The 16,033-nt window shown below is 26.8% G+C and overlaps 1 pseudogene across 1 annotated transcript; it reads right to left on the minus strand.

The window, feature by feature from the left end:
- Nucleotides 1–1,923: 1,923 nt before the first annotated feature.
- On the minus strand, nt 1,924–13,297 carry LOC145964950 (proto-oncogene tyrosine-protein kinase ROS-like; annotated as a pseudogene). The gene is made up of 10 exons (XR_014436572.1): nt 12,460–13,297; nt 10,836–10,974; nt 9,112–9,205; nt 8,188–8,514; nt 7,696–7,998; nt 6,040–7,469; nt 4,669–4,767; nt 3,384–3,601; nt 2,644–3,117; nt 1,924–2,412 (listed from the first exon to the last, which is right to left on the minus strand). The product of XR_014436572.1 is annotated as a proto-oncogene tyrosine-protein kinase ROS-like (transcript).
- Between the last annotated feature and the right edge of the window lie 2,736 nt (nt 13,298–16,033).

Consider the following 16,033-nt stretch of genomic DNA (forward strand, 5'->3'; position numbering starts at 1 on the left):
TAGAGCTACTATAGATTTTCGCAAGTACGTTGATTGTTACTTTTATCCTGGGACGAAAGTAACATAGTCTGGGGGTAAAAGTACCAGTTCTCATTTTCGGGAAAATAATATAAATATGACTTTTTTCAATTTAAAGCAACTTTTATTATAATCTTTTATTAAGCAAGATAACTTTTATTATAAATGTTTTTTTGTATTATATTATATTAAAATAAAAAATAAAACAAATATTTATTTTTATCATCTTTGAAAAACTTAAAAGAAATCATCTTCGTTAAGCAAAATAATTATAAGTAATATCATAAAATAATTATACTTAATATCACACCAGTTTTGTACTTTTCTAAGTCTAAATAATAGTTTAATTTTAAATAATAATGTAAAAATTGTATGATAATTACTGATACAAAAGAGATTGGTATCTATTCCGAATCACAATTATGGCATACGTAATAAGAATCGCCTTTGGTAGTTATTATGGGACCAGCTCCCTTATACTTTAAGCATTGAAACGTGTTACTTTCGTCCACAGAATGTCGTGTTACTTTTGTCCCCAAACACATTTTTTAGAATAAAAGCATTATAACCTAAATATCATGCAAGACTTAGCCAAATCAACTATAAAAACTTATGAATACATTTTAGAAGAATACACCGGCAAATAATTACGTCAATATATACACTTTAATTATGTATAGATACAAAAAACTAAAACAAGAAATACTTAGGTGAATAATGCAAATACACTAATTTCACTCCTGCATGTGCAACCGGCGCGATCGTTCTACAACAATTAGCTGAAATGAAAGAGAATCGGTGCGTGTTTGACTACATAGTACAAATTATTCAACATATTGTGTAATTTATTACGAGGCTTGTTACTTTCATGATGTTGTTACTTTTGTCCCCGGTCTCCCCTACTCGCAACAGCGATATCCAATTTCGATTCGATGATTTAGCGCTCTTCATGTGCAATGTGTTACACAATTCTATAATTAAAGACAATTAAAAATTGACAAATAACAGCCAATAAGGCGCGAAATCTGGTGAGCGGTACTACTATTTCATTTAATATATAGTATTATTTAAAATATTAAAATATTTGTGATTTCCGCGCAATAATTCTATCCATCTTTATTTTTACTTAAAATTTATAACTTGAAGATTTATGATTATTAGTATACTGTAGTACGAAGATTAGAATTATTCGGGAAAATGTGCTCGCCAGATTACTGCGTCGTTATATCTGTGCATCGATTATGAAATGTTTTTATAATCTCATATGTTATTTAATATTTCCTATAACGCATAATATCATACATATCTATAAAACGTTGTCAGTATTTGGTGATCTTTCGAAATGATAGACCGTAATTGTGTGTAAATATTATACATTATTAGCTTTATTAAATATAGTTAGTGGAGATAGAGCAATAAGTATAATTCATTTTTACAACTGCATACTCTTGTAATCATCAATATAATTTGAATATATAGTAAGTCATTAAATATAAAGATAAACTATATGTATAAACTTATCCCGAATAATATAAAAATTCATACATGATAACTGTTATAAATTCAAAAATAAATTATATTATTATATTTATATATTCATAACTAATTATAGAAGATGTTATTTGCATTTCCTCTTTTACTCATAAATTATACAATCAGTTTGTAATTATCGGTCATATATAATGTCAAAAATTAATTATATTCCCATATTCAAAACAATATTGTTTATACATATACATATATATGTATAATCGCAATCATTAGATTTCGCTTCGATTACTCAAAAACACAAATTAGATATATCATAATATTATTTGATCAATTATATTATTTGTACAATTATTGAAACGGATGTGATATTTTTTAATAATAATCAAAACTTTATGGAAGGTAAGATTACAAAATTTCTTTTATTTTCATTGATACTTGTAATATTAAGATTAAACCTAAAAATAACAGAATCAATTTAGAAATATCCTAGAAATATTTTTTCTACATTAAGATTTATTGAATCGTTTGGAAAATAAGATGAACATTAATTTAATTATATCGGCTAAATAGTATCGACTGGACTCAGTAAGGCATCTTCCATGTTCTTTCTTAATGCTATAATATTTTTCAGACAAAATTTGAAATTTGGTCTAGCATCCGCTGCACTCCAGCAACGTAGCATCAACTGGTACAATAGTGACGGACAGTTAAGAGTCATCGACAACCTGCCTCCAGCACGTACATCACTTCTATATCAGTCTTGTCAATATAAGGTTTCTCATCCAACGATGTAATTTCCCACATTAATACCCCAAATGACCAAACATCGCTTTGAGAAGTAAATATTCTGATCATCAAAGATTCGGGTGCCATCCAGCGAATAGGAAACAAACCTTCTCCTTTCTAAAACATTGAGTTTAACAAAAATTTAATTTTCTGTTTCGAGTTGTTCATTTTTAAAATACGTGCAAAATAAAGAATGTTCATTTATCTCTTGCTATATATAAATAAAAACTATTTATATTCTATATTACTTAAAGAAACAATGCAGGATACTATTATGATAAAAAAATGGAAATTATTTTCAAAAGAATTCATTTTTTAATCCTTAATTTTTTTCATAATTATATTTACCACGCGATAATAATCATCCTTGTAGATATTTCTAGCTAGTCCAAAATCTCCAATTTTGATGACACGATTCTCGCGATTTCTCGAAGATACTAAACAATTGCGACATGCTAGATCTCTATGTACGAAACGCAACTCTTCCAAGTAGCAACAACCTCGCGCAACATCTTCGCACATGGCGAGCAAATCTTGCAAACGCAGAGCAAGCGAATCTGACGCTTGCAAATTTCGACATTCTCTCAAATATTTTAACAAATCACCAGTTTCCATCAATTCCAACACTAGTAACGGAGAATCCCCATCTAAACAAACGGCCAACAATCTTAATATATGTTTGTGTCGAAAACGATTCATAACCTTAGCTTCCTTTAATAATTTCTTTTTCTCAAGGGAAGAAGCATCTTTTCGAAGCGTTTTTATTGCAACGGATATCTCTGTGCCCGATTTTTCTAAGTTCTTCACCTTTCCTTGAAACACCTGCGAAATATTTCACACAAATTTACATGCGTACTTCATTAGAAAATGTATAGTTTAATGTCAAGTAATATTATATTTTACTTTATATTAAATAATTCAATGAAAAATATATAACAAAGTGCATGTTTGTTGTCTCATCTAAATTTTATATTACTTATAATCTATTATAAAAATTCATGTAATTTATATCTTTATTAGAAAATACATATCTGTTTTGTTGATCCAGAAATTAATTTGAAACATTGCTTGAAAAAATTAATTTTTACCATTCCGAATGCGCCGCTACCAAGAAATTTTGTAAATGTAATTTGTTTACGTGCGATTTTAGTTATCGCACATTCATCCGGATGATAATGTAACATAGGATTGTAAGTCATATTGAATTGAGTGTTTCGATAAGGTACTTCATGTAGAATCGTCAACTCTACATCGGTCATTGTTGAAGACAAAAATTGTTCGTTATTAGCTCTGCTTTGACGATGCACTGTTATAAAATTTCGAGTTAATTATGTAATAATATGTATTATAAAATCTATTATTTTTTAGTAAATTTATTCGTTTAGTTTTATATAAGTAAATTACTATTTTTAGTAAATCTCTAGATATTATATCAGCTATACAGGGTGACCCATTTTAACTTAGGCAGCCAAATAACTCGAAAAATAAGCAAGATAGAGAAAAATGTTTTAGACAAAAGTTGTATGGTTTCGAGGGGGCCATAAGATGGTATCATTGGTTTGACCTTGAAGAGTCATTTGAAGGTCACGTGAAGGTCACTTCAATTTTTTTAAATGGAATACCCTATATATTTTTGTACATTCTTGTAGCTTATTTCGAGAGCTTTCCAAAACACTATAATTAAGTACCTTTCCGTTAAGTACTTTTTGAGTTATGATGCTTGAAATAATTTCTTAATTTTACATAAACCGTAAAATATCTTGTAAAATATTCATTTTTCGATTATCTTACCTTAATACTTTTATGTACAAAATAATGAGAGGAATCAATTGGTGTAAAGAAAACACATAGTTGTTTTTAAGAAAAAATATGGAATTGTTAATTGCAAATTACATATTTTTTCTTCGAAACAACTATGTGTTTTCTTTACACCAATTGATTCCTCTCATTATTTTGTACATAAAACTATTAAGGTAAGGTAATCGAAAAATGAATATTTTACAAGATATTTTACGGTTTATGTAAAATTAAGAAATTATTTCAAGCCTCATAACTCAAAAAGTACTTAACGAAAATGTACTTAATTATAGTGTTTTGGAAAGCTCTCGAGATGAGCTACAAGAATGTACAAAAATATATAGGATGTTCCATTTAAAAAAATTGAAGTGACCTTCACGTGACCTTCAAATGACTCTTCAAGGTCAAACCAATGATACCATCTTATGGCCCCCTCGAAACCATACAACTTTTGTGTAAAACATTTTTCTCTATCTTGCTTATTTTTCGAGTTATTTGGCTGCCTAAGTTAAAATGGGTCACCCTGTATATGTATAATCTACAATTCAAGTCTATACCTAAATCAAATATACTTACAATAATAAAAGTAGCAGACGCAGATTATAGTAACTATAACGATAAAACTTAACATCAATGGTAGATGATATTTTGTCTCTGTTATTTCAGGAATATCACCTATATTACGCAAAAATATAATTTTAATATCTTCGTGTGTGTGTTTAAAAATTTATTTTTACTTAAAACTTTATTATAAATATTTAATTTTTTTAAATTTTAGGCCTATTCATATCTAAAAAAATCAGCACATAATATTATGATATCTATGCAGCACAGAATATTACAACTAGTTTGCAACAATGTTGCAATATTACAAATTGCAACATCACGGAAACATTGTAGAAATATAAATTAACAAAATATGAATTAGATATTAGCAATATGATATTTATATTTTGAAAACATTGTAAAACTATAACACTCTTTAATTTATCTATAAAAATAATGTAATAATATATTTTTTTTATATTTGTATATATGCGATGAATTTTACTTTTTTGCAGAAATCAAATGAAATAATGACACAAAAATAATATCAGTCGAGTAAATATAATTCTAAGCTAAAGATAAGCATTGCTATTTTTTTTATTAAAATATAGATAACATTTTATATCAATGTTACAATATATTTTATGATATATTTTCACTTCATGTACGATTACAATATTAATCTTCAAATATATCTTTTAATATATCTTTTTATTATATTAAGTATTTACATACTATTAAATCTATCATTATATTTTTCTATGCATTTTTCACATGCAAATATATATAATTGTAACGAATCTTTAAAATTTTTAAATAAAAATATAATTAGTAATGTTTAATTAATTCTATAACTATAATGTTTATATATATATATATATATATATATATATATATATATACACCCCATTATAACAGTATAAAAAACATTTAAAATAATAAAAGTGATTCGTAAGTAAAAGTTTAAATTTGTTTAATTTAAAAAAGTTTAATTTTGTATAAAAATGTAATATTTTATGTTATATGATTATGTTTAAATACAATTCTGCAATATATTATCTTAGACATGATTATCTTAGGTATTGCAAACTTCTATTTATATCGAGCTTTTTAATTTAATTATATGTTTCCAAGATATTCATTCATCAAAAACAAAAACAGTTTACACGTAATATTATTAAATGGTTGCAATAACATTGCATTCTTTCCAATATATTACACTGTAATAATGCTACAATATTTTATTGCAAAAAGTGGACAGCTTAACTTCATCACAATCTTATAACAATAACTCAGCAGAATTTCGCAATCGATTTGCAATATTGCAATGTTTCAATGAAATTATTCTTCAATATATCCATGCAACCTTAATGTGATGTATGGGTATCTTCGTTTGCTTACCACGTGTTGAAAAAATAAATCTTTCATCAGCCGGCCATATAAAATTCTCCTCATATTCGAGGTATCTCAATATCAAGCGAAACTTGTATAAAGTTCCCGATTGTAAATTTTCGACACGGTATATTACTTCATCGTTATAATTCATTTTAAAATAATACATTGTTTGCCACTTTTCTGCTGCAATATCTTTGTACTCTAGTGTACAAAAGATCGTCAGATTAATGTTGGAGATCCATGAAATGTTCATGCTATTTATGTTGACCCCGCTCAAAGTAATATTGTTTGGTTCTGAGTATATGTGAATGATTTTGCTTAAACTCTCGTTGTAGAAATCGCTGAAATTAATTGGATACACACGCACGTATATCAAGTAATCTTGTACCGGTGGCAACAAGTTAATCTTTGTGATAAATCTGCCGTCTGCCATACGTTTCGGCACATTGATAAATTGTTTGCCCTTTTGTTGCGTGCCGTTCACTAATGTAACTGACTTCCAACGCACTTCGTAGGTCACGACCACGCAATTCACTTTCTTGGGTGGCATCCAATGAACTACTGCTATAATAGGCGTCAAAGCTAGAATACTTATGTTTTCTGGTGCATTAAGCTTACCCGACTTAGTTTTTATTTGTGTCACATTCGAATCCAATGGATTTATTGATAATTGATCAAAGTAAAAATTGCTTAAAGTAAACTTCAACTTGTACTCTGTAAATGGTGTTAAGTTCTGAATCTCGTAATATCGCTCATACGTCTGCACATTGAATTTCTCAGACTTGTTGAAATTGTTGTCTAAACAGCTTACGGAGATATTATATATAGTAGTTGGTAAATTATATTTTTTGCATCCACTCTTTACAACCGGCTCCGGAAGATTCACAACGATGCTGTTTGCCGTTGCATTCACATTCTCAAAATTGTAAACTTTTTCGTCAGGTGTCAGGCATCTCATTGGAAGATATGGTTGTAAAGATTTATCAAAAGCATGAATTTCACTAAAAATATCTGATCTTCTTATCTTTTGAACATATTCGGCTGCATTTACGCTCTTGAGACTTGCATATTTCTTTTTCAAAACATATATATTGTGATGATAATCATTCCAATCATATGCGGAAATGTAAATGTTTGTTTTGTCAATCGTTATATGTTTGAAAGTGATGGAAAAACTTATGTGTTCGCTGTATAGAATCCTATTGCACGTAGAAACGTTAATGTCTGTTACAATTGCGGAATATAGAGATAACCAGTAAATTAACGGTTCCTCATTATTCATGTTATCAATTGTCATATCATAAAAAGGACTCAGATAATGAAATAGGCAAGAGGATGAATTTATCTGAACAATTTGCTCATTTTTTCCATCGAGATTATATTGCACCATATCATATGCTTTATTCGTCAAATTCTGTGATAAGAAATATAAAATTCTAAAAAATATGTAATTATTTTACTCATTATAAAACATTATTTTAACAAAAACAGAAACTTATATATGTAATAACAATTTGAAATTCTTATAATTATATAATAACTTATTATTTTTTTTTACTTATGATCTTAATTATAAAACCACGTAAAATTATAGAAAAATTAGAAATTTGCATAAATCTTTAATGGAAAATTATTTTTTCAGGTGAACGTTAGTAAACGTACCCCATAGACGGTGCTACATTGGAATATTTAATATCATGTTTTGGTTTGAAAATCTCATCAAATTTAATTATGCCATTTTCCCACATTGTTAAGTCGAACTTTATAATACAATAGCCTGACTCATGATCGTAGGCGAAATATAGACTTCTTGCTATCCAGTCAATGTAAAGATTAAATAGATAATAATCAAAGCTAGCCATCTTTGTGATATTATTTTCATTAATCTTTAATGTCATTAGATTTATTTTGTCGGTCCAATAAATTCTATTGTCTTGTATCGAATAAGCGACATATCGTACATATCTGAAAAAAAAGAACCAACTATAATTGTATAGTAAAAAAATTATAGTTGAGATTTCTAATTTTATAGTTATTACTACTATAATGTTGATAATAATAAACTTGTGCATAATAATAATAACTTCAATTTTATAGTTAATGCTAAAAATAATTTATGATAATTATAACTATTTTTTTTATCAGTATACGTACGTTGACGTTACGAAATTAGTAATGTTTAAATCCACGTCCAATATGCCGATACCTTTTACCGTTGCGAGTAATAATTTAGGTATTGGATTTTCATGTGTAGTCGACACGTTGATTAAATCCGTGTAAGGACCAGCAACAATTTTAGTATGCGCACGTACTCGAAAATAATATGTCGTGTTAGATATTAGATTGTGCACCGTGTGCTCCAATTTTGTAGTTGTGATATTTTTATCGTCGCAGGTTTGAATCTCTTTTAAGTCCTTGATGAAAAAACATTGCAATGTATACCCTTGTATTATTTCATCGGTAAATTCAGGTTGGTTCCATCTGTAAACACATAAAATTTTAGCAAAACGAAATAAAAAGGAAGACTAAAAGACCGTGGCGCAAGATGTTAGAGCATAAAAAAGTCGAAATAATAAAGACTCTAAGTAAGAGACATAATATATTAATAATCAGTTAGATATAAAAATCCCTCTAAAAAAAACCTTACAAAGATAAAAAAAAATACGCCAAGTACATAAAAAATATTCTACTTTGAAATTCCGGATAAGGTACTTGGTAGCGCAGCGTCGAGAGCAGTGACTCTCAATGCTCGGATCCTGTTTATGTACTTGGCGTCACGACGCTATCGCGTCGATTGATACAAAAAATATGTCTGAAAAAATTGATTCGAGTGAACAGAAAATAATACATACGTACGTTCCGATCTTTTCAAGATCCTTTTCAATGTTCGAGATGTCGTTAGAAAATAAATTAAAATAAAATTAAAATAAATTAAAATAATAAATTAAAATAAAATTTTAGCCATTTTATATTTAACAAAATTATAACAGAATTAACATTTTGACATATTTATGTCGTTGAATTTAAGAAAAAGAGAGGAAAATGAAAGAATACAAACTGAGAATTTAGATTCCTTACCTCAATGTCACAAAAATGTCGTTTACTTTTGCTGTGAATTGACTGTCGAATTGTACAAATGCTCTGAGAGATGTTGGCTTATTCAAACTGCTTTCTAGAGATTTTAAGATCGTACATATTAACATAATTATATATAAGATTAAGTGGATTATCTCAGTAAATCAGAAAGAGCAATTTAATGTGAAAATAAAGGAAAGACAAAAAATAAATATAAACCACAAAATATGGAAATTAGCATAGTATTGACCTTTGAAAAAATAATATAAGAATTTTTTGCGTCATTTAAGATTTAGAAAAGTAATCGTTGGCAAAAACGAATAAATAACTTTTAATAAAATGACAAGTACTCTTCGGAAAATTCCTATAGCTTATGAAATCAGAAATATAATATTTGCGACTGCTTTAAAACAGAGTATCAAATTAATAAAATTGACTTTACCTTAAATGATGACAATTTTTACATAGGGGAGACCGGAAACGAAAGTAACATTTTTTGTATTATAGGTCACTAATTAATTATCGTTAGAGATATAAAAAAAAAGATTATATGTAAAAAAAACTCCATTTATTGCTTTATTATTATACCTATGTTTCAATCTCAAATGATAGATATTGAAAGAGCTACAATAGTTTTTCGCAAGTACATTGATCGTTACTTTTATCCTGGGGGCCGGGGACAAAAGTAACATAGTCTGGGGATAAAAGTACCAGTTCTTATTTTCGGAAAAATAAAATAAATATGACTTTTTCAATTTAAGGCAACTTTTATTATAATCTTTTATTAAGCAAGATAACTTTTTTATAAATTTGTATTATATTATATTAAAATAAAAAATAAAATAAATATTAATTTTTATCATCTTTGAAAAACTTAAAAGAAATAATCTTTGTTAAGCAAAATAATTACAAGTAATATCATAAAATAATTATACTTAATATCGCACCAGTTTTGTACTTTTTTAAGTCTAAATAATAGTTTAATTCTAAATAATAATGTAAAAATTGTATGATAACTACTTATACAAAAGAGATTGGTATCTATTCCGAATCACAATTATGGCATAAGTAATAAGAATCGCCTTTGGTACAGTTATTATGGGACCAACCCTTATACTTTAAGCATTGAAACGTGTTACTTTCGTCCACAGAATGTCGTGTTACTTTTGTCCCCAAACACATTTTTTACAATAAAAGCATTATAACTTAAATATGATGCAAGACTCAGCCAAATCAACTATAAAGACTTATGAATACATTTTAGAAGAATACACCGGCAAATAATTACGTCAATATATACACTTTAATTAGGCATAAATACAAAAAAACTAAAACAAGAAATACTTAGGTGAATAATGCAAATACACTAATTTCACTCCTGCATGTGCAACCGGCGCGATCGTTCTACAACAATTAGCTGAAAAGGAAGAGAATCGGGGCGTACGCGTTTGGCTATATAGTACAAATTATTCAATATATTGTGTAGTTTAGTAGGAAACTTGTTACTTTCATGACGCTGTTACTTTTGTCCCCGGTCTCCCCTACAATGTTATGTTTATATTATGCTTTTCTATTTCTCTTTTGGACGGAATTAGAATTTATATTCTTCTCACTGCTGGAAGATATTTTTAGATTCGATATCCACTCTCTCTTCAATTTAAATTGTATTTACACTTTTTCGTCATAGATTTTGTTATTAATGTTTTATGCATTTTTTTGCAACTTACCGATAGATTCTGGAATGATAGAAATATTTGCAAACGTAACTTCATCGACTTCTCGCTCATTTCTCGCAGTACTATCAGAATGACTCCGGTCAGATTTGAAATTTAGTATGTGATGACTTTTCTCGGACATTGAAATATCCTTCATAAAGTATAACATACGAAAAAAATTAGGTGAATATCGTTGAAGCGGTTGTTTCTGGTGCTTTTAATGTTAAATTATATAAATTATAAAATTAAACGAAAAATTGCAATTTGTTTTTTGTTTGCTCAATAATACCGGTTTGATATATACCATTCCTAAATGATATAAATTGAATGTGATGTAGTTTCATTCGTATCGTAAAATCTACTTATTATTTTTTTTTTAAGGCATCTTGTATATCAAATATTACTCATGTCAAAAATAAAATCAATCAATAGGTTAACGAGAGTCAATGAGGATTCATAACAGCTTTTAGCAAGTAGTACAAGCGAAAGTGTAGCTCTTTGCAATTATTAAAACAATTTTGTTTAACGATTTGATTCTTTCTCACGATAGGTTAGTTAACTCTTCTCAATAGGTTAGTCAACTCTTCTCAACCGTAACTCAAATTTCTTTTCAAAAGTTTGCCGATATTACTAAAGTTATATTAATGTGTGTACTTCAAGAATAAAAAGGTTAAAAATATTGTTTCTTTACAATTATTAAGTATAAGTCATAGAAATGATATAAATTCTTTTATTTATAACTTTGACAAGTTTTTTCTCTATTGTCGTTATATTTTTAACACAAACAAATCCTGGAAATGATAGTATAAACCGATAATATAAACCGGTAATGCCTGGATAAATATATGTGGATATAATTGTATATAAATGGATATATGTACAATGAAAATTAATATAAATTCTAGTGATTGTTATTGAATATATTGTCGATCGAAATATCAGCGTTAATAGATATAACTTGAAGAATGTTTAATGAATGGTTTTTTTATTAGACAGATTTTCTATCTCGATATTTAGTAGCTCTTGTGTTCCGTTATATGATTATCCTTAACACAAAGAAATGATGCCAACTTTCTAAATTAATTTCATAAAATAAAATACACATTAATATAGAGCTTACTATATATCAATAAATATTATTATATATATCTAGGAAAATAAAGAAATTTTAAAAATTGAAGAAAATTAACATAAAAAGCTGTTGAAGTGCCATCGTATGTATATATTAATGTAGCAGATAGTAGACAGAAAACTTTATTAATTTTAAAAATTGTTATTTTTAGAAACTATTATTATATATATATATATATATATATATATATGGAGGGATATATATATATATGGAGGGAGAGAGAGAGAGAGAGAGAAAGAGAGACAAAATAATACAGTCAAATTTTAAAATAATTTAATATTTAATTAAATTTAATATAACATCCATTTGTAAACAAAATTTCGAAACTTTATCCATCTTTTCTTTACAACATCGTACATACGTTTTTCTTTCATATTGAATTGTTTTATTTTATCTCATCTTATTATAGGTAAAATATATAATTTATTATCTTAAATTTTTAGTCGCACTACTAGCTGCAATAACATTCAATTGTTTCTTAATCAAGCGAAAAATATCTTTTACCTGCGTGAAACTTAAATCCGGATACATCGAAACACTTTCTTTGTGGAGACTGTTTGAAGGGCTATAATCCTTCGGCGTGATAGTTGCCTTTGTCAATATTAAACCTTTCAATAAAACACATAAAATTGTTCCAAACATAATTGGCATTTTTCGTAAACGTTTGCACTCAATCAGTTCCCGTTGAATCCTCAGTTAATTGTTTTTCTCACTCTACTAATTCTGATGTGTTAATCGAATTGATATTAATTCATACATATAAATATATTTTCGATAAATTCCTTAAAACTCAGTTTTAACGAATCGTAAGTTATTATCTTCTAATATTATGTTTTTAGATTTCTCTTTATGGTCGCGATAACAATATATATCTTAAGATTAAATTGGGGAATTCTTGGTAAATAAATAATTTCTATTTTCTTTAGGAGAACAAATGACAATGCAAAATGATACAAAATGATCATTTGATTGTATAGCGAACACAGGAATATAATTATTATCAGCTTTCCTTTTTCACTAATATTATAGTAGAAAAACGTCGATAAAAAAATACCCACAATCAAATTACAAACAATCAAAAAAGTTATAGAATTATAGATCTTGTAACATTTTCAGCCATATTCAAGCACACGCAGCGTGTAATCGAATTCACATCAATATTTACTATATCTTTGATTTTATTAAATATGTAATTATGACAATTCGTTCGTATGATTGTGTTACTATATGCAATTGTGTTACTACGTATGCTTTTCAAAATCAACTATTCGTACACAATTTTTTGTGATATTCATATGATGCACTTTGAATCAAACGACAAGTAACGCGGTAGTGTGTTCTGGCTAGCGATCGCAACTGTAACTAACTTCGAATGATCAATCTGATCATGTGTTGCCATGACGTCTTATTAGCTGCATTCCGTTTGTAATTTATTTTTCTCGACGGAGATACTCGCGTTATTTCAAGGAGAATTAAAATCTTTAAAAATTGTTATATGTATAAATGAAAATAATTATATGTATATATAATTGTTTAATGAATTTAGTTCTAGTATAAATATAATTTTTAGTATAAATCTAGTAGTTCTAGTATAAATAAATACAAATTTCCAATAACACATAAATAACTAAAATAAATAAAATTATTGTACGAGTTATTATTATCGTTATTTGTATCGAATAACCTTATAATATAATAACGTATATATAATATAACTTTAATTAATATTAACTTAACATAATATACTTAATATAATATATAATATAATATACTATAAAAAACTTATAATATTAATTACTTTATTATTTTAATTATACTATTGTAATTTTATATACGACAATTTTTATATGCACCAGGTGTATTAGTGCATCCAATCAAATTCCCTTTTTCTCCCGCTGTAAATCAATTACTTTTTCCAAAAAAGTGATAAACACTTTAATTACATGAAATATAATTGAAATTAATTTTGTAATGCTCCGGTATCCTTTTGTGACTTATTCAGTCCATTCATATATTAAATGATATACAACTTTTTATTTTCAAAAATATTTTTATATTATTAAAGAAACATTCTGCTAAGAATAATTAAGAATAATTCTGTGTGTTAAGAATAACTAAGAATAATTAAACAAGTATTTATAAAATGGTCTCTTGTTTAAATTCATGCATAATAATAAACGTATTTTCAAATATTTTATAAATTTATAAAAATTTATTCCCTCTACAGCAATGATATATATATGTACAAAGATTTATATGTACAGTTTGAAATAGGAAAAAGCTCCAAAACATAATATAAGAAAAACTTGAAAAGAAAATTACAATTGTGTGTTAACATTTATGAATTTACAAAATAGTTAATATTACATTAAAAAGTGTGCAGATCTTATATAATATATAAAATACAAAAGTACACATGTTGAATATCTAATAAGTATCGTAAGAAAACAAATATTCAAGTATTAATACATGCATATCCATCTACAATTTTTTCTTCATTATAATTAACAATAGTTATTTATATCAGTTAGATAATACATATAACAATAATATTTATTGGATTCAATATATCATCTCTTCTACGTCACTTCTTAGAACTATAATATTTTCGAGAAAAAATTTGAAGTTTGATTTAATTTCCGCTGCATTGCAATAAGACAGCATTGATATCAAATGGACAATTAACCTTTAATTATCAATTGCCAGTAGATGACGAAACGTTTTATGAAACATGACTGTCATCAATAAATAACTTTAAGATATGCTATGATGCCCGAGGTAGCACACATTCGTTTTATATACGTTTCTTAAACGTATCCAATATTTTTTAATAGTAAAACATTAATAAAAAACGTTTCTATAAAAACGTTTTTAAAACCATAGTTAAGGAAACATATTTTTCACGTTTCTAATATAGACAAAATAAAAACTAATTTTTATTAATTTCAAATTATATATATATATATATATATACATACATATACATATATGCATACATACATATAAATATATAGGGAAGACCGGGGACAAAAGTAACATTTTTTGTATTATAGGTCACTAATTAATTATAGTTAGAGATATAAAAAAAAAGATTATATGTTAAAAAACTTTATTTATTGCTCTATTATTATACCTATGTTTCAATCTCAAATGATAGATATTTAAAGAGCTACTATAGCTTTTCGCAAATACGTTGATTGTTACTTTTATCCTGGGGACCTGGGACGAAAGTAACATAGTGTGAAGATAAAAGTACCAGTTCTTAATTTCGGGAAAATAAAATAAATATGACTACTTTCAATTTAAGGCAACTTTTATTATAATCTTTTATTAAGCAAGATAACTTTTATTATAAATGTTTTTTTGTATTATATTATATTAAAATAAAAAATAAAACAAATATTTATTTTTATCATCTTTGAAAAACTTAAAAGAAATCATCTTCGTTAAGCAAAATAATTATAAGTAATATCATAAAATAATTATACTTAATATCACACCAGTTTTGTACTTTTCTAAGTCTAAATAATAGTTTAATTTTAAATAATAATGTAAAAATTGTATGATAATTACTGATACAAAAGAGATTGGTATCTATTCCGAATCACAATTATGGCATACGTAATAAGAATCGCCTTTGGTAGTTATTATGGGACCAGCTCCCTTATACTTTAAGCATTGAAACGTGTTACTTTCGTCCACAGAGTGTCGTGTTACTTTTGTCCCTAAACACATTTTTTAGAATAAAATCATTATAACCTAAATATGATGCAAGAATTAGCCAAATCAACTATAAAAACTTATGAATACATTTTAGAAGAATACACCGGCAAATAATTACGTCAATATATACACTTTAATTAGGCATAGATACAAAAAAACTAAAACAAAAAATACTTAGGTGAATAATGCAAATACACAAATTTTACTCCTGCATGTGCGACCGGCGCGATCGTTCTACAACAATTAGCTGAAAAGGAAGAGAATCGGGGCGTACGCGTTTGGCTATATAGTAGAAATTATTCAACATATTGTGTAATTTATTACGAGGCTTGTTACTTTCATGACGTTGTTACAT

This window comes from Camponotus vicinus, unplaced genomic scaffold (genome assembly GCF_025532165.1).
Source record: "Camponotus vicinus isolate PSW18456_S1 unplaced genomic scaffold, iyCamVici1.0 SCAF_14, whole genome shotgun sequence".
Lineage (NCBI taxonomy): Eukaryota > Metazoa > Arthropoda > Insecta > Hymenoptera > Formicidae > Camponotus > Camponotus vicinus.